Source organism: Papio anubis, chromosome 1 (genome assembly GCF_008728515.1).
Source record: "Papio anubis isolate 15944 chromosome 1, Panubis1.0, whole genome shotgun sequence".
NCBI lineage: Eukaryota > Metazoa > Chordata > Mammalia > Primates > Cercopithecidae > Papio > Papio anubis.
In genome coordinates this window covers 129,175,597-129,195,210 of record NC_044976.1, presented here as the reverse complement: position 1 = coordinate 129,195,210, position 19,614 = coordinate 129,175,597, and the positions used below count along the sequence as shown (strand labels likewise).

The 19,614-nt window shown below is 37.5% G+C and overlaps 1 pseudogene; it reads right to left on the bottom strand.

Annotated features, from left to right (window-relative positions):
* Window positions 1–1,036: 1,036 nt before the first annotated feature.
* On the bottom strand, window positions 1,037–3,946 carry LOC101026031 (annotated as a pseudogene).
* Window positions 3,947–19,614: the final 15,668 nt, after the last annotated feature.

Below are 19,614 nucleotides of genomic sequence, written 5' to 3'. Positions count from 1 at the left end.
GACCTAACGTGATCTATTCTGGAGAATGTTCCATGTGCACTTGAGAAAATTTTATACTAAACTTCTGTTGGGTGAAATGTTCTGTACATGTTTATTAGGTTCATTTGGCCAGTGGTGTTACTGAGGTCTCCTGTTTCTGCATTGATTCACTGTCTGAATGATCTGTCCATTTTTAAAAGTAGGATAGTGAACTCTCATTATTATATTGCTGTTTATTTCTCCCTATAATTCTGTTACTACTTGCTTTATATATGTTTAGGTTTTCCTATGTTGAATGCATCTGTCTTTACTGTTCTTATATCCTCAAGATTATATCACCCCTTTATCATTATACAGTGACTTTGTCTCTTATGACAAATTTTGATTGAAAGTCTATTTTATCTGATGGAAGTATACCTTTCCCTGATGTTTTTTTGGTGTTACATTTGCATAAAATATCTTTCTGTATTCCTTCACTTTTAACATGTGCTCTTAAGGCTAAAAAGAGTCTTTTGTAGGCAGCATATTGTTAGATCTTGACTTTTTCTTTTTTAACTCATCTGTATTTGTTACAACTTTAAGCAGAATGTGACTCAGGCCTACATTTCCATCCACAAGACTGGCTCTGAGTTATTTTTTGAAAAGCTTTGTGATAGGCTTAGGTAGGCTTATAACTTTGCTCCTCCAAACAATACTTTTGTTTGGAAAATAAGAACTCTCTGTGGATATTTCCTTCCATCAAGTTGTTTTAGGTTAATCTATTTCTAGAGGACTAGTTCATACAGAACTGGCAACTACAGGGAATGAAAAGTTCAAAAGTAGATCCTACAAAAAGTAACAAATACTTTTCTTCTAAACATCAAGGTATAGCTCAGGAACACTTGGATAACAAGATGTGGCCTACTAAGGAATACGAATTAATAGCTAAACACTTTAGACCACAAAGTAGACATCATGTTACATACATCCTACAACACGCATTGCCTCTGTCTGTTAAAATAAACCAATGTGAAGCTAAAAAAAATTACTAGCTCTGCTTTAGTACTTAAGGTATCACAGCATCACTTAGAAGTAGAAAGAAATCTTATCTTCCCCTTAAAGTAGTTGTCATGCCATACAGACTTTTAAATGTTAACAAAAAACAAAGAAAAATATCCTTGAAAATATATTATCAGAGGAATTGTAGAGTACTGAACCAGTGTTTAAGTCATCCTTCAGCTGGAGTTTAGTCTATTTCTTCCATGCATGATGTGTCATCATCTCCTTCAAGGGGTGACATTTCTTCAGTAGTATCATCAGCAGTCGGGTCATTTTCATCAAAACCCACACCAAGTTTGATCATCCTGTAGATCCTGGGGATCTTCCAGACCAAAGTCCGAAGACAAAAGAGCAGTTTCGTAAAGCAAGATGACCAGATCCTGCACAGACTTTACTTATCTGCCTCTGCCTTTTGCCTTAAGGTCTCAGTAATGGAATGGTCAGGGTTTATCTCCAGGTGTTTCTTTGCTGTCATGTAACCCATTGTTGATTTGTCTCTTAGGACTTGAGCTTTCACAATTCTTTCCATGTTTGCTGTCCAGCCATATGTGCTCGTGACAATATAGCCTGGAGATGTTGCCAGTTTGACACAACCACCTTTACAACTTTTTTCTCCAACATGTCTTTCATGATTTTGCAGATGTTCTCAAACTTTGTTTTTTTCTCTTCCTGTTTCTTTTTGTCTTCTTCATCCTCTGGAAGTTCCAAGCCCCCTTTGGGGACTGACACTGAAGTCTTTCCCTCAAATTCCTTCAGTGTTGGACACAGCACTCATCAATTGGCTTGATCATATAGATCACTTCTAAGCTATGTTTCCAAAGATGTTCCACAAAGGCTGAGTTAGCTACCTGGTCTTTGGTCTCACCTGTGATATATTAGATATGTTTCTAGTTTTCGTTCATTCTGGTGCAGTAGTCCTTGAGATAAACCATCTCATCACCAGAAGCAGATGTATAGTACCTTAACAGCTCTGAAAGCTTCTTCCAGTGTTGAGAGTCTTCGAATATTTCAAGCTTTATGCTTTTAGAGAACTGCTCATAGAACTTCTTGTAGTTCTCTTTATCTTCTGCCAGTTTGGTAAAGAGTTCTAAGAATTTTTTGATCAAATTCTCCATGATAACTTTCAGAATTTTGCTTTGTTGCATCATCTCACAGGAAATATTTAAAGGGAGATGCTTTGAGTCCACCACCTTTCTACTGAAGTTCAGATATGCAGGGATTAGCTCTTTACAGTTATCCATGATGACAACTCTGTGTACACACAATTTGATGTTGTTCTTTTCCTTTCTCTTTTCAAACAGGTCAAAAGGAGCATGTTGTGGGACAAATAGAAGGGCTCTGAAGTCCAAGTGTCCTTCAACTGAAAAATGCTTCACTGCCAAGTGATCTTCCCAGTCACTGGTCAAGCCCCTGTAGAATTCTCCTTACTCCTCATTAGTAATACCATCGGCATTTCTGGTCCAGATGAGCTTTGTTTTGTTGAGTTTTTCTTGATCGATGTACTTTTCCTTAATCTTTTTATTCTTTTTGTCACTATCCTTCTTTTCTTCTTTGTCTTCATCAGAACCAACATCTTCAATTTCAAGTTTGTCTTCGGACTCTTTCTCTTCTTTTTCTTTTTATTCTTCTTTATCTTCCTTTTCTTCAGCTTCATCATCGCTGACTTCCTTATCACTTTCCTTCTCCACAAAAAGAGTAATGGGATATCCAATAAATTGTGAATGTTTCTTCAAAATCCTTTTTATTCTTTGTTCCTCCAAGCACTCAAAATTTGATCTTCCTTCAGGTGTAGGATAACCTTTGCTCCACGACCCATAGGCTCACTCGTCTGTCCTCACTGTGAATGATCCCCCTGCTGAAGACTCCCAGGCATATTGCTCATCATCGTTATGGTTGATGATTACAGTTACTTTCTTGGCAACCAAATAAGCAGAATAAAAAACAACCCTGAACAGTCATAGAGATATCTGCATCAGCCTGCAAAGCTTCCATGAACACTGGTCCCAGACTTGGTGATAGTACCAAGGTTATTGATCAAGTCAGTCTTAGTCATTCCAATTCCACTGTCCACAATAGTGAGGATTTGATCTTCTTTTTCTTTGTTTGGTATAAGGGTAATATGCAGCCCTTTCCCAGAGTCTAATTTACTGGGATCCGTCAACCTTTCATATTGGATTTTGTGCAATGCATCTGACGAATTTGAAATTAGTTATCTCAGAAGGATCTATTTGTTTGAATAGAAAGTAGTGATGATTAGTGACATCAACTGGGCAATTTCTGCCTGAAAGGTGAACATCTCAACCTCCTCCTCCTCCATCGGTTGGTCTTGGGTCTGGGTTTCCTCAGGCATCTTGGCTAAGAGACTGCACGGCCTCCACAGCGCAGCAGCACCAGGATGGTGAGGTACCTTGGCTTTTTTTTTTCTTTTCTTTTCTTAAAATCCATTCAGCCACTCTGTATCTTTTGATTGGAAAATGTAATTCATTTACATTTAAAGTAATTATTGGTAGGTAAAGGACTTACTACTGGCATTTTGATTTTTGCTGACTGCTTTGTAGTTCTTTTCTTTCTTTTTTCCAATCTTCCTACCTTTCTTTATAATTTGTTGAATTTTGATAGTTGTATGCTTTGATTCATGTCTCTATTTTTTGTGTATCAACTAGGGGTGTTTTTTTTACTTGGTTATCATGGGGCACATATAAAACATCTTATAATTATAACATTCTAATTTAAGTTGCTAACAACTGAAATTGCATACAAAAACTCTATGCTTTTACTTCACTCCATCCACTTTTTATGCTATTCATGTCATACTTTCATCTTTCTAGATTGTGTATTCATTACCAATGTCTTCTTTTGAGAAGTGTTTGTTCATATCCTTTGCCCACTTTTTGATGGGCTTGTTTGTGGTTTTTTTTTGTAAATTTGTTTGAGTTTTTGTAGGTTCTGGATGTTAGCCCTTTGTCAGTTGGGTAGATTGCAAAAATTTTCTCCCATTCTGTAGGTTGCCTGCTCACTTTGAAGGTAGTTTCTTTTGCTGTGCAGAAGCTCTTTAGTTTAATTAGATCCCATTTGTCAATTTTAGCTTCTGTTGCCATTGCTTTTGGTGTTTTAGACATGAAGTCCTTGCCCATGCCTATGTCCTGAATGGTATTCCCTAGGTTTTCTTCTAGGGTTTTTATGGTTTTAGGTCTAACAGTTAAGTCTCTAATCCATCTTGAATTAATTTTCATATAAGGAGTAAGGAAAGGATCCAGTTTCAGCTTTCTACTTATGGCTAGCCAATTTTCCCAGCACCATTTATTAAATAGGGAATCTTTTCCCCATTTCTTGTTTTTGTCAGGTTTGTCAAAGATCAGATGGCTGTAGATGTGTGGTATTATTTCTGAGGACTCTGTTCTGTTCCATTGGTCTATATCTCTGTTTTGATACCAGTATCATGCTGTTTTGGTTACTGTAGCCTTGTAATATAGTTTGAAGTCAGGTAGCGTGATGCCTCCAGCTTTGTTCTTTTGGCTTAAGATTGTCTTGGCAATGCGGGCTCTTTTTTGATTTCATATTAACTTTAAGCTGCTATTAAAGCAGCTTTTTCCAATTCTGTGAAGAAAGTCATTGGTAGGTTAATGGGGATGGCATTGAATCTATAAATTACCTTGGGCAGTACGGCCATTTTCATGATACTGATTCTTCCTACCCATGAGCATGGAATGTTCTTCCATTTGTTTGTGTCCTCTTTTATTTCACTGAGCAGTGGTTTGTAGTTCTCCTTGAAGAGGTCCTTTACATCCCTTGTAAGTTGGATTCCTAGGTATTTGATTCTCTTTGAAGCAATTGTGAATGGAAGTTCATTCATGATTTGGCTCTGTGTTTGTCTGTTATTGGTGTATAAGAATGCTTGTGAGTTTTGCACATTAATTTTGTATCCTGAGACTTTGCTGAAGTTGCTTATCAGCTTAAGGAGATTTTGGGCTGAGACAATGGGGTTTTCTAAATATACAATCATGTCATCTGCAAACAGGGACAATTTGACTTCTTCTTTTCCTAACTGAATACCCCTGATTTCTTTCTCTTGCCTAATTGCCCTAGCCAGAACTTCCAACACTATGTTGAATAGGAGTGGTGAGAGAGGGCATCCCTGTCTTGTGCCAGTTTTCAAAGGGAATTTTTCCAGTTTTTGCCCATTCAGTATGATATTGGCTGTGGGTTTGTCATAAATAGCTCTTATTATTTTGAGGTACGTTCCATCAATACCGAATTTATTGAGCGTTTTTAGCATGAAGGGCTGTTGAATTTTGTCAAAAGCCTTTTCTGCATCTATTGAGATAACCATGTGGTTCTTGTCTTTGGTTCTGTTTATATGCTGGATTATGTTTATTGATTTGCGAATGTTGAACCAGCCTTGCATCCCAGGGATGAAGCCCACTTGATCATGGTGGATAAGCTTTTTGATGTGTTGCTGAATCCGGTTTGCCAGTATTTTATTGAGGATTTTTGCATCGATGTTCATCAGGGATATTGGTCTAAAATTCTCTTTTTTTGTTGTGTCTCTGCCAGGCTTTGGTATCAGGATGATGTTGGCCTCATAAAATGAGTTAGGGAGGATTCCCTCTTTTTCTATTGATTGGAATAGTTTCAGAAGGAATGGTACCAACTCCTCCTTGTACCTCTGGTAGAATTCAGCTGTGAATCCATCTGGTCCTGGACTTTTTTTGGTTGGTAGGCTATTAATTATTGCCTCAATTTCAGAGCCTACTATTGGTCTATTCAGGGATTCAACTTCTTCCTGGTTTAGTCTTGGAAGAGTGTAAGTGTCCAGGAAATTATCCATTTCTTCTAGGTTTTCCAGTTTATTTGCGTAGAGGTGTTTATAGTATTCTCTGATGGTAGTTTGTATTTCTGTGGGGTCGGTGGTGATATCCCCTTTATCATTTTTAATTGCGTCGATTTGATTCTTCTCTCTTTTCTTCTTTATTAGTCTTGCTAGTGGTCTGTCAATTTTGTTGATCTTTTCAAAAAACCAACTCCTGGATTCATTGATTTTTTGGAGGGTTTTTTGTGTCTCTATCTCCTTCAGTTCTGCTCTGATCTTAGTTATTTCTTGCCTTCTGCTAGCTTTGGAATGTGTTTGCTCTTGCTTCTCTAGTTCTTTTAATTGTGATGTTAGAGTGTCAATTTTAGATCTTTCCTGCTTTCTCTTGTGGGCATTTAGTGCTATAAATTTCCCTCTACACACTGCTTTAAATGTGTCCCAGAGATTCTGGTATGTTGTATCTTTGTTCTCATTGGTTTCAAAGAACATCTTTATTTCTGCCTTCATTTCGTTATGTACCCAGTAGTCATTCAGGAGCAGGTTGTTCAGTTTCCATGTAGTTGAGCGGTTTTGATTGAGTTTCTTAGTCCTGAGTTCTAGTTTGATTGCACTGTGGTCTGAGAGACAGTTTGTTATAATTTCTGTTCTTGTACATTTGCTGAGGAGTGCTTTACTTCCAATTATATGGTCAATTTTGGAGTAAGTACGATGTGGTGCTGAGAAGAATGTATATTCTGTTGATTTGGGGTGGAGAGTTCTATAGATGTCTATTAGGTCTGCTTGCTGCAGAGATGAGTTCAATTCCTGGATATCCTTGTTAACTTTCTGTCTTGTTGATCTGTCTAATGTTGACAGTGGAGTGTTGAAGTCTCCCATTATTATTGTATGGGAGTCTAAGTCTCTTTGTAAGTCTCTAAGGACTTGCTTTATGAATCTGGGTGCTCCTGTATTGGGTGCATATATACTTAGGATAGTTAGCTCTTCCTGTTGAATTGATCCCTTTACCATTATGTAATGGCCTTTTTTGTCTCTTTTGATCTTTGATGGTTTAAACTCTGTTTTATCAGAGACTAGGATTGCAACCCCTGCTTTTTTTTGTTCTCCATTTGCTTGGTAAATCTTCCTCCATCCCTTTATTTTGAGCCTATGTATGTCTCTGCGTGTGAGATGGGTCTCCTGAATACAGCAGACTGATGGGTCTTGACTCTTTATCCAGTTTGCCAGTCTGTGTCTTTTCATTGGAGCATTTAGTCCATTTACATTTAAGGTTAAGATTGTTATGTGTGAACTTGATCCTGCCATTATGATATTAACTGGTTATTTTGCTCGTTAGTTGATGCAGTTTCTTCCTAGCCTCGATGGTCTTTACATTTTGGCATGTTTTTGCAATGGCTGGTACCGGTTGTTCCTTTCCATGTTTAGTGCTTCCTTCAGGGTCTCTTGTAAGGCAGGCCTGGTGGTGACAAAATCTCTAAGCATTTGCTTATCTGTAAAGGATTTTATTTCTCCTTCACTTATGAAACTTAGTTTGGCTGGATATGAAATTCTGGGTTTAAAATTCTTTTCTTTAAGAATGTTGAATATTGGCCCCCACTCTCTTCTGGCTTGTAGAGTTTCTGCCGAGAGATCTGCTGTGAGTCTCATGGGCTTCCCTTTGTGGGTAACCCGACCTTTCTCTCTGGCTGCCCTTAAGATTTTTTCCTTCATTTCAACTTTGGTGAATCTGGCAATTATGTGTCTTGGAGTTGCTCTTCTCGAGGAGTATCTTTGTGGCGTTCTCTGTATTTCCTGGATTTGAATGTTGGCCTGCCCTACTAGGTTGGGGAAGTTCTCCTGGATGATATCCTGAAGAGTGTTTTCCAACTTGGTTCCATTTTCCCCCTCACTTTCAGGCACCCCAATCAGACGTAGATTTGGTCTTTTTACATAATCCCATACTTCTTGCAGGCTTTGTTCATTTCTTTTTCTTCTTTTTTCTTTTGGTTTCTCTTCTCGCTTCATTTCATTCATTTGATCCTCAATCGCTGATACTCTTTCTTCCAGTTGATCGAGTCGGTTACTGAAGCTTGTGCATTTGTCACGTATTTCTCGTGTCATGGTTTTCATCTCTTTCATTTCGTTTATGACCTTCTCTGCATTAATTAGTCTAGCCGTCAATTCTTCCACTTTTTTTTCAAGATTTTTAGTTTCTTTGCGCTGGGTACGTAATTCCTCCTTTAGCTCTGAGAAATTTGATGGACTGAAGCCTTCTTCTCTCATCTCGTCAAAGTCATTCTCCGTCCAGCTTTGATCCGTTGCTGGCGATGAGCTGCGCTCCTTTGCCGGGGGAGATGCGCTCTTATTTTTTGAATTTCCAGCTTTTCTGCCCTGCTTTTTCCCCATCTTTGTGGTTTTACCTGCCTCTGGTCTTTGATGATGGTGTTGTACTGATGGGGTTTTGGTGTAGGTGTCCTTCCTGTTTGATAGTTTTCCTTCTAACAGTCAGGACCCTCAGCTGTAGGTCTGTTGGAGATTGCTTGAGGTCCACTCCAGACCCTGTTTGCCTGGGTATCAGCAGCAGAGGCTGCAGAAGATAGAATATTTCTGAACAGCGAGTGTACCTGTCTGATTCTTGCTTTGGAAGCTTCCTCTCAGGGGTATACTCCACCCTGTGAGGTGTGGGGTGTCAGACTGCCCCTAGTGGGGGATGTCTCCCAGTTCGGCTACTCAGGGGTCAGGGACCCACTTGAGCAGGCAGTCTGTCCGTTCTCAGATCTCAGCCTCCGTGTTGGGAGATCCACTGCTCTCTTCAAAGCTGTCAGACAGAGTCGTTTGCGTCTGCAGAGGTTTCTGCTGCCTTGTTGTTGTTGTTGTTGTTGTTGTTGTTGTGTAGCTGTGCCCTGTCCCCAGAGGTGGAGTCTACAGAGACAGGCAGGTTTCCTTGAGCTGCTGTGAGCTCCACCCAGTTGGAGCTTCCCAGCAGCTTTGTTTACCTACTTAAGCCTCAGCAATGGCGGGCGCCCCTCCCCCAGCCTCGCTGCTGCCTTGCCGGTAGATCACAGACTGCTGTGCTAGCAATGAGGGAGGCTCCGTGGGCGTGGGACCCTCCCGGCCAGGTGTGGGATATGATCTCCTGGTGTGCCTGTTTGCTTAAAGAGCAATATTGGGGTGGGAGTTACCCGATTTTCCAGATGTTGTGTGTCTCAGTTCCCCTGGCTAGGAAAAGGGATTCCCTTCCCCCTTGCGCTTCCCAGGTGAGGCGATGCCTCGCCCTGCTTCAGCTCTCGCTGGTCGGGCTGCAACAGCTGACCAGCACCGATCGTCCGGCACTCCCCAGTGAGATGAACCCAGTACCTCAGTTGAAAATGCAGAAATCACCGGTCTTCTGTGTCGCTGGCGCTGGGAGTTGGAGACTGGAGCTGTTCCTATTCGGCCATCTTGCTCCCTGTCTCCTATATGTGAGATTTAATCATGTCTTTTGCAGGGACATGGATGGAGCTGGAGCTATTATCCTTAGTAAACTAACACAGGAACGAAAACTAAATACCTCTCACTTATAAGTGAGAGCTAAATGTGTTCTCACTTATAAGTGAGAGCTAAATGATGAGACCACATGGACACATAGAGGGGAGCAGCACACACAGGGGTCTATTGGAGGTTGGAGGGTGGGATAAGGGAGAGGATCAGAAAAAATAACTAATGGGTACTAGGCTTCGTATCTGGTTGATGAAATAATCCTGCACAATAAACCCCCAAGGCCCACATTTACCTGTATAACAAACCTGTACATGTACCCTTGAATTTAAAAGTTTTTTTAAAAAGTTCTTTAGGCTAAAAGTTAAAAACAATGTGTGATTGATTTCACAGGCCTTTTTACCCAATCCTGTGGTACGGAATAGATGGAGTAGGGTTAGTCTCCCAGCTATATATTTGAGAAATTTTCCAGATTGATTAAGTCTTATACTGTAGATTTTTAAAATTCAACTCTAACTAGATTTAGTGTATAAATAGGAAAAGGAACCTTAATCTCCTATATCAAAATATACACCAGAACATCAAATGATGAGCTGTAGGCAAATTGTGGGTTATAGGCTATGGTCATTAAGATTCAGTTTACTTGTTTTCTTAACTATTCTTTGTCTTATCTTTCAACTTCGTTCTCTGCCTGGTTTTCCTCATGATACTTAATATGGAAGGAAAAATTGAAGTCACTTTTCTTTTATCTTGCATCTACAGAGAAGCAAAATAATAGGAATCTGTGTGTTGACACTATATTGTGGAAGTTACACTCCGTTTCTGCTCCCTCAACTTGTTAAGTATTTAGAGAAAGCTGAAAAAAAATGTTGGCTCCACCAGCAGCAGCGTTTTCTTGATCTGTGGGTTACAGTTATTATCATGTTTTTGAAAGCCATAATTCCAATGATAGTCCCTTCACTGTTTCAAACTTCCTAATAATTTGGAAGCATGTAATTTTTTAAACTAAATATTCTTATTAAAATACTTATCTAGAAATACCATATAAAAAATTCAAAAGATTGGTTATTAAGCTACACAAAGAGAGACCAGATAAAGGTGAAAACCAACATAAAGAAATTATTAAAACAATTCAGAATATTGATAAAAAATTTATTAGAGAGATAAATATCATAAATAAAACCAAATGGAACTTGGTTGATTTCCAAAACCAAATGGAAATGAAAGACATGCTTAGGGAATTACAAAATAGTGAAAAGTTTTAACAATAGACTCAAAGAAGTGGAAAAGAGAATTTCAGAACTTGAAAGCAAGGCTTTTGAATTAACCTAAGCAGACAAAATAAAGAAAAAAAGAATCAAAAGAAATGAACAAAATCTCCAAGAAATCTGGGATTATCTAAAATATCAAACCTAGGAATAATTGGTGTTCCTCAAGGAGAAGAGAAAGCCAAAACTTTGGAAAACTTACTTGAGGAAATAATTGAACAACTCTTTCCTGGCCTTGCTAGATATTTAGATATCCAAATTCAAGAAGCTCAAAGAACTCCTGGGAAATTCATTGCAAAAAGGTTATAAACAAGGCATACAGTCATCAGGCTACCTAAAGTCAATACAAAGGAAAGAATTCTGAAAGTAATGAGACAAAAGCATCAGATAACCTATAAAGGAAGATCTATCAGAAGAATACTCAGCAGAAACCCTACAGGCCAGAAAGGATTGCAATACTATTTTTAGCCTTCTTAAACAGAATAACTGTCAACCAAGAATTTTGTAGCCAGCAAAACTGTTTTCTAAATGAAGGAGAAATAAAGTCATTTTCAGACAAATGCTGAAGGAGTTTTATGCTGCCAAATCAGCATTGCAAGAGCTTCTTAAAGGAGTTATAAATCTTGAAGCACATGCTCGATATGCACCCAAACGGAACCACCTGAAAACATAAAACCCACAGGGCCTATAAAACAATAACACAATGAAAAAAAAAAAAGAAAAGAAAGTATCTAGGTAACAATTAACATGATGAGTAGAACAGTACTTCATATCTCAATATTAATGTTGAAGGTCAATAACCTAAATGTTTCACTTAAAGCATACAGAATGGCAGAATGGATAAAAGATCATAAACCAGGCCAGACATGGTGCCTCATGCATATAATCCCAGCACTTTGGGAGACCAAGGCAGGCAGATCATGAGGTCAGAAATTTGAGACCAGTCTGGCCAATATGGTGCAACCCCTTCTCTACTAAAAATACAAAATATTAGCCGGGTGTGGTGGTGTGCACCTGTAATCCCAGCTACTTGGGAGGTTGAGGCAGGAGAATTGCGTGAACCTGGGAGTTGGAAGTTGCAGTGAACCAAAACTGCACCATTGCACTCTAGCCTGGGTGACAGTGCAAGACTCTATCTCAAAAAAAAAAAAAAAAATCGTAAACCAAATGTCTGCTGTCTTCATGAAACCCACATTACATGTAAGGATTCATTATCTTAAGGTAAAAGGGTGGAAAAAGATATTCCACACAAATGGAAACCAAAAATGAGCAAGAGTAGCTGTTCTTTAACCAAACAAAATAGACTTTAAAGTGACAATAGTAAAAAAAAAAAAAAAAAGATCATTATGTAATAATAAAATGATCAATCCAACAAGAAAACATTACAATTCTAAATTTATATACAACTAACACAGGAGCTCTCAGATTCATAAAACAGTCACTTACTTAAAAAATAAGATAGACGGTGATACAATAATAGTGGGGGAATTTAATACTCCACTGACAGCACTAGATAGATCATCAAGACAGAAAGTCAACAGAGAAACAATGAACTTAAACTGCACTCTAGAACAAATGGACTTAACAGATATTTATAGAACATTCTACTCAAGAACTGCAGAATATACATTATTCTCATCAGCACATGAAACATTCTCTAATTTAGACCATATAATAATAGGCCACAAAACAAGCCTCAATAAATTAATAAAAATTAAAATCATATCAAATATCTTCTCAGAGCACTCTGGAATAAAACTAGAAATCAACACGAGAAGAAACCATCAAAACAATACAAATATATGAAAATTAAATAATATGTTCTGGAGTGATTTTTGTGTTCACCATGAAATCGAGATGGAAATTTTAAAATCCTTTGAAATGAATGATAATAGCGACACAAGTTATCAAAACCTGTGGAATTCAGCAAAAGCAATGCTAAGAGGAAAGTTTATAGCACTAAATGTCTACATCAAAAAGTGTGAAAGAGCACAAATTGACGACCTAATGCCACACCTAGAAATAGAGAAAGAAGGAAATAGAGAAAGAAGAACATAATAAACCCAAAGCTAACAGAAGAAAATAAATTAAAAAGATCAGATTAGAAGTAAATGAGATTGAAGCAAAAAGCTGGTTGTTTGAAAATATAAACAAAATAGATGGCCCATTAGCTAGATTAACCAAGAATGAAGATAAAAGATTCAAATAATCTCAATTAGAAATGAAACTATTGACATTGCAACTGACACCACAGAAATACATAAGATCATTTGAGACTACTATGAACACCGTTATGCATGCAAACTAGAAAACCTAGAGTAAATGGACAAATTCAACCATCCTGGATTACAAAAATATACAACTCTCCCAGATTAAATCAGATTAAATCAGGAAAAAAATTGAAACCCTGAACAGACCAATAACAAGAAGTGAGACTGAATTAGTAATTTACAAAATTCTCAACAAATAAAAGCCAAGGACCAGGTTAATTCACCTTTGAATTTTACCAGACATTCAAATAAGAACTGATACCAAACCTGCTGAAACTCTCCCAAAACACTAAGAGAGAAGAATTCATCCCTAAGTCATTCTATGAAGGCATTATCACTCTGATACCAAAAGCAGGAAAGGACATAACAACAACAAAATAACGATAAACCAATATCCCTGATGAAAACAGATGCAAAAATTCTCAACAGAATACTAGCTAGCCAATCCAATAGCACATCAGAATAATATATCATGATCAAGTGGGTTGCATCCTCTGGAAGCAAACTGGTTTAATATATGCAAGTTAATAAATGTAATACATCACATAAACAGAATTAAAAACAAAAACCATATAATCATCTAAATGGATGCAGAAAAGCATTAAATAAAATACGGCATCTCTTTATGCTAAAAACCCTCAATAAATTGCACATAGAAGAGATTTACTTCAAAATAATAAAAATCATATATGACAAACTGATGGTCAACAATTCACTGAATGGAAAAAGTTGAAAGCATTTTTTTCTGACAACTGGAACAAGACAAGAATGCCACTTCCATCACTTCTATTCGACATAGTACTGAAAGTCCTAGCCAGAGCAATAAGGCAAGAGAAAGAAATAAAGGACATCCAAATTAGAAAAGAGGAAGTTAAACTATTGCTGTTCCCCTATGATATAGTTGTATGCATAGAAAATCCTAAAGACTCATTGAAAAGGTTCCTAGATTTGATAAGCAAATTTAGTAAAGTCTCAGGTTACAAAATTAATGTACAAAAATCAGCAGCACAGCTATACACCAACAACAACAAAGCTGAAAATTAAATAAAAACTTAATCACTTTTACAATGACTGAAAAAAAAAGAAACCCTAGGAATATTATTAACCAAGGAAATGAAAGATCTCTACAAGGGGAACTATAAAACACTGCTGAAGGAAATCATAGATGACACAAACAAATGCAAACAAATTCCATGCTCATGGCTGGGAATAATCAATATCATGGAAATGTCCATACTGCCCAAAGCAATCTACAGATTCAATTCAATGTCCATCAAAATATTAACATCATTTTTCATGACAGTAGAAGAAAACAATCCTAAAATTTATATAAAACAAAAAAGTGACTTAACAACCAAAAGAATTTTAATCAAAAAGAACAAATCTGGAAGCATCATTTTATCAGACTTCAAATTATACTTCAAGGCTATAGTTACCAAAACAGAATGATACTGGCATACAAGTAGTACCAAACAAATTAGCAAGAAAAAGAAATAATCCCATCAAAAAGTGAGCAAAAGACCTGAATGGATATTTCTCAAAAGCAGGAATGCAAATAGCCAAGAAACATATGAAAAAATGTTCAAATCACTGATCAACAAGGAAACACAAATTAAAACCACAATGAGATACCACTTTACTTCTACAAGATGGCCATTATTAAAAAGTCAAAAAATAGTAGATGTTGATGTAGATTTGGTTAAAAAAATTAAAAAGGAACACTTATACACTGGAGGTGGAAATGTAAATTAGTACAACCTCTGTGGAAAACAATATAGAGATTCCTCAAAGACCTAAAAGTAGATCTACCATACAATCCAGCTATCCCACTACTGGGTATCTACCCAAAGAAAAAGAAGTCATTATATGAAAAAGACACATGCATACATATGCTTATAACAGCACAATTCACGATTACAGAGATATGGAACCCACCTAAGTGTCCATCGACCAATGAGTGAATATAGAAAATGTGGTATATATACACCATAGAGTGCTCAGCCATTATGTAACAAAATAATGTCTTTTGCAGAATCTTGGATGGAGCTGGAGGCCATTTTTCTAGGTGAAGTAACTCAGGAATAGAAAACAAAAACCGTATGTTCTCACTTATAAGGGGGAGCTAAGTTATGAGTATGCTAATGCATGCTGAGTGATGTAGTGGACCTTGGATACACAGAGGTAGAAGGGTGGGAGAGAGGTGAGGAGTAAAAAACTACATATTGTGTACAATCTACTCAGGTGACAGATGCATTACAATTTCAGAATTCACCACTACATAACCCATCCATGTAAACAAACCCTTCTTGTACACCCAAAGGAAATAAATAAAAAATAAAAGTCTTATATAAAATGTTATATTTTCTTTATTAATTTTTAACTGAATCAATAATTAATTGGCAATTAGAAACATGTAAATGATATAACGGTCTTAATTTTCACAGTCTACTAAGAATTAATATTGTATGATTACACACAAAATCCATCCCATGTTCCTAAGTGGTTAGATCAAAATGCTTTTAAAAAATCTGCTAATCAAAAATGCTATGTCCAGCAAAACTGTCTTTAGAATTAATGTATAGATAAGTAATTTATTAGACAAAATAGCAACCAAAAGAGTTTATCATCAACTGACCTGCCTTACATAAAATGCTAAAGGGAGTTCAAACTAACACAAAAGAATGTCAAACAGAAACATGAAAGCATATGAGAGTATAAAACTCACTGGTCAAAGTAAACACAGATGCTCATTGACCTACTGTAGGGTTATATCTTGATAAATCCACTATAAGTTGAAAATATTTTAAGTTAAAAGTGTTTTGTCTTATTGTCCTTTTGTTCCTCTTTTTCTCTTTTGCTGTTTTCCTTTACGATTTGTTAATTTTTTTGTATGCAATTGAAGTTAAGTTGTTATCAGCTTGAAATTAACACCCATAACTTTGAAAAGTCATATATAAGTTTTATGGTAGCCACAAATAAAATACTTTACCATATGCACAAAAGAAAAGTAAAAAATCAAAGCATATCACTACAATAAAGGAAAAGAGCAAAAGAGAAAAAGAGGAACAAAAGAACAGTAAGTCAGAAAATGGATAACAAGATGGCAACAATAAATCTTTATCAATAGTTACATCAAACATAAATGGATTAAACACCTCAATTAAAAGGCATAGGCTAAATTGATTTAAAAAACACAAGATCCAACTTCATGCTATCTACAAAACACTCACTTTGGATTTAAGGATCCACATGAACTGAAAGTACAAGGATGGATAAAGATAGTTAAGTAAATGTTAACCAAAAGACAGAAGGGATGGCTATACTTATATTAAATGAAAAAAACTTTAAGTAAAGAACTATTATAAGAGAAAGAGAGCCTCTTTATATAATGACAAAAGTGTCGAGTCATGGGAACAAGATAGTTGATTAGAACCATCCAGCAATTGTCCCTCCATAGGAACACCAAATTGAACAATCATCCATGCAAGAAAGCACCTTCATAAGAACCAATCAGGTGAGCAATCACAGTACCTGTTGTTAACAATATCAAGGAAAGGGACATTGAAGAGATTAGGAAAAATAATCTTCCTTTGCCTACATCACCTCTCCTCCCATCCCTGACAGCACCACATGGAAAAGGATCTGTGTGCTTGAGGAAGGGATAGTGAAGTGAAAGTGATTAGGAGACTATGCATTGAAACTCAGTGCTACTCTGTCACAGCAGAGCTCAACACAGGACAGAATTCTGCCAGCACCCATGGAGGAAGCCCTGGCAGGAGGGAACTAAGTTCTGGCTGGTTCTACCACCAGGTCTCTAATGGGGTCTGGGACCAAAAATAGATTGCAGAGGTAGTTAGGCCCTAAGGACTGCAGTTTTGGGGCAAGCCCTAGTGTTGTGCTGTGCTTGGAGACAGTGCAATTGGGGCACACAAGAGCCAGTAAGACACACACTGTGGTGGCCAAGGGAGTACTCACACAGCTTGGGGAGAGACCCTTTCTGCTTGGGGAAAGGAGAGGGAAGAGTACAAAAACTTTGTCCTGTACATTGGATACCAGTTTAGCCATAGTAAAACAAAGCACCAAGCGAATTCCTGAAGACCCCATCCAGGTCTTAGCTCCCAGATACCATTTCTAGACCCACTTTGGACCAGAAGGAAACCAGCTACCCTGAAGGGAAGGACTTAGTCCTCACAGAATTTATCATTTGCTGACTAAAGTGTCCTTGGGCTTTGAATAAATAACATCAGTAGATAGGCAGTAGTTTCCACATGCCATGGGCAAGACTTAGTACTCTCCTGGCTTCAAGTATCACCCAGCAGAATGCCAGCTGTGTAGCCACAGGAGTGCTTGCATCATCCCTCCCCCAACTCCAGGCAACCCAGTGCAAAGAGAGACTCTTTTTGATGAAGGGAAAATGAAGGAAGAGAGTGAGAGACTTTGCCTGGTAATCGAAACAATTCTCCTTGATTCTACCCACGCCCACTAAGGCAGTGACCCCAGGAGTCCAAAAGAGTCACAGTGTTACTGGATTGGGGTGCCCACTAGTGCTGATATTGCTGTAGTGACAGTAGGCTTACAATCCAACCCTCATTTCCCTTTGAATACATGGAAAACCTTTTCTGGAAGGTCAGCTGCAAACAAGCCCCAACTGATAATATTGAAACAAATACCTAACTCCCCTATGCCCAGACATTGCTGGACATTCACAGGCCTCAAGAACATCCAAGAAAACATGACCCCTCCAAACAAACTAAATAAGTCTCCAGTGATCAATCCCAGAGCAATGGAGGTGTGTGACCTTTCAGACAGAGAATTCAAAATAACTGTCTTGAGGAAGCTCAGTGAACCTCAAGATAACATAGAGAACGAATTCAGAATTCTATCAGAGCAACTTAACAAATAAATTGAAATAATAAAAAAGCAAAAATTTTGGAGTTAAAAAATTCAATCGAGAAGGTGAAAATGCAGGAGCCTTTCTACAGAAAAATTGATAAAGTAAAATAAAGAATTAGTGAGCTTGAAGTCAGGATATATAAACATACATAGTCAGAGGAGAAAAGAGGAAAAAAATAAAGCACATCTATAAGAGTGAGAAAATAGTCTCAAAAGAGCAAATTTAAGACTTATTGACCTTAAAAGGAGATAGAGAGGTTGGAGTAGAAGGTTTATTCAAAGAAATAATAACAGAGAACTTTTCAAATCTAGAGAAAGATATCAACATCCAGATACAGAGTCATAAAACAATAAGAAAACTAACTCAAATAAAACTATCTCAAGCCATTTATTCACTAAAAACTGAATAACCACGGATAAAGAGAAAATTCTAAAAGCACTAAGAGAAAAGAAACAAATAACATAAAAAGGAGGTCAAACATGTCAGCAGAAGACCTGTCAGTGGAAGCCTTACAGACCAAGAGATAGTGGGATTACATATTTAAAGGACTAAAGAAAAAGACTACTATCCTAGAGTATTATATCCAGCAAAAATATCCTTCAAACTTGAAGGAGAAATAAAGACTTTCCCAGACAGACAAAAGCTGAGAGATTTCATCAATACCAGATTGATCCTACCAAAAAAATGCTAAAGAGAGTTGTTCAATCTGAAAAAAGGACATTAATGAACCATAAAAATCACCTGAAGGTATAAAACTCACTAGTAATAGTAAATAAACAAGCAAATACAGAATACCCTAGCACTGTAACTGTGGTGCATAAACCACTCATATCTTGAATAGGAAGAATAAAACACAAACCTATCAAAAACAACTTTTTAAGAGATAGACAGTAGAAACGGTTATAAATAGAAACAACAAAAACTCAAAAAGGAAGGGAATAGTGTCAAAGTGTAGTTTTTCGTTTTCTCTTCATTTATTTTTTTTTCTTTTTTAATAACCAGGTAAGTAGACATCAATTTAAAATATTTGGTCATAAGATGTCATTTACCATTTCATAGTAACAGGAAATCAAAAATCTACAAGAAATACACAAAAAATAAAAAGCAAGAAATTAATACTTACTATCAGAGAACTATACTTTTATACAATAGAAGAAAGGAAGGAAGAAAAGGGTCAATTCATAAGAATATATACTAATTATAAATCTACATATAAGTGTGTAAGCATCCAGCATCTAAGCACATAAACATATAAAACAAATATTGACAGATCTGAAGACAGAAATACACAGTGGTAGCAATAAGGATAGGACATTCAGACAGGACATCAACAAAGAAATAGTGGGGGCACGCCCAAGAGGGCCGAATAAGAACAGCTCCAGCCTCCAGATCCCAGTGTAAGTGACACAGAAGATGGGTGATTTCTGCATTTTCAATTGAGGTACCAGGTTCATCTCACTGGGGAGTGCCGGACAATCGGTGCTGGTCAGCTGGTGCAGCCCGACCAGTGAGAGCTGAAGCAGGGTGAGGCACAAGGGAGAAGGGAATCCCTTTTCCTAGCCAAGGGAAACTGAGACATAAAACACCTGGAAAATCGGTAACTCCCACCCTAATACAGAAAATTTACCAAGGGTCTTAGCAAACGTCACACCAGGAGATTATATCCCACACCTGGCCCAAAGGGTCCCATGCCCACAGAGCCTCCCTCATTGCTAGCACAGCAGTCTGAGATCTAACTGCAAAGTGGCAGCAAGGCTGGGGGAGGGGCACCCGCCATTGCTGAGGCTTAAGTGGGTAAACAAAGCCACCAGGAAGCTTGAATTGGGTGGAGACCACTGCAGCTCAAGAAGGCCAACCTGCCTCTGTAGACTCCTCTCTGAGGACAGGGCACAGCTAAACAAA